The 991-nt window shown below is 36.7% G+C and overlaps 1 protein-coding gene across 1 annotated transcript in view; it reads right to left on the bottom strand.

The window, feature by feature from the left end:
* Positions 1 to 991, bottom strand: part of LOC116695607 (inactive N-acetylated-alpha-linked acidic dipeptidase-like protein 2) — a 730,805-nt gene that overhangs the window by 485,332 nt on the left and 244,482 nt on the right. The gene's annotated exons all lie outside the window — the stretch shown is intronic.

Genomic DNA, 991 nt, shown 5'->3' with positions numbered 1-991 from the left:
TGATTTTTTTTTTTTTTTTATACTATTGTTCTCAATCCAATTGTTGAAATAGGTAGCGTAAAGGCTCAAATTCCACTTTTGCTGTATGTACATAAGCACGACCAAAAGCATATTTTTACGTTTCAAGTCATTTTCTTTCTGCTTTAATGCATGATTGTGCATTGGGCACTGAGCACTGCCAAAATGCAAGTTACGTACATTTAATAATGTTCCATCATGTATCCTGTGTGAAAGCTGCTGCTCTGCTAACATGCTGCTCCCGCTACACCTCCTGTGTGGAGTGTGGGGTGCACTTGGGATCTTAATATCTCTTTGATATCTGTTTAAAACAGTTATTATTAATCAACCAAGTTTGCTGTTGATCTTGAAATTAGTTGAAAATAACACTTTTTTTAAGTGCCTTTTAACCACATCACTCAGTCTTTATTAGCGGATGGGGAGATCTCCACTGAGTTGAAGATCTCCACAACAACTGATAACTGTCACAAAAGCTTTTAATCTACCACATAATTTATAATCCTCATAATCTGTTCCTATTGCAGCAAAAACTGCATCAACATGGTATTTGTGTGTCATGACCTAAGATGCTCTCGTCTTCTCTCCCTCTCTCTATTAGTACTCACTTTGCTCACACTTTCCATATGTTTCTCTCATTCCCCTCTTCGTGTACACGCCCCCACTCTGCTCTACACCCCTTCCCATGATTGCTTTATGTCAGCAATAAAATCATCTTCATGAGAATAAAATATGCCTCCTCTAAATTTTAACAACAAACACTGGGACATTGGACATTAGAATGATTTAAATGTAACTGCTGCAAATTGCATAATGTCTCAGTTCAGATGTTGTCTTACTTACAACGCGTTAAATTTGTATTCATCTATTCAGCATTATATTGCTATTCACGGTCTGATGTTATTGGGAACACCAAACATAGTGTTACTGATATGGCTGTCATATTTTCACAGTATTATTTTGACAAGACCTGTGT

The sequence above is a fragment of the Etheostoma spectabile genome, chromosome 9 (assembly GCF_008692095.1).
Source record: "Etheostoma spectabile isolate EspeVRDwgs_2016 chromosome 9, UIUC_Espe_1.0, whole genome shotgun sequence".
In the NCBI taxonomy this organism is placed as follows: domain Eukaryota; kingdom Metazoa; phylum Chordata; class Actinopteri; order Perciformes; family Percidae; genus Etheostoma; species Etheostoma spectabile.
This window is presented reverse-complemented; position numbering and strand designations above follow the sequence as displayed.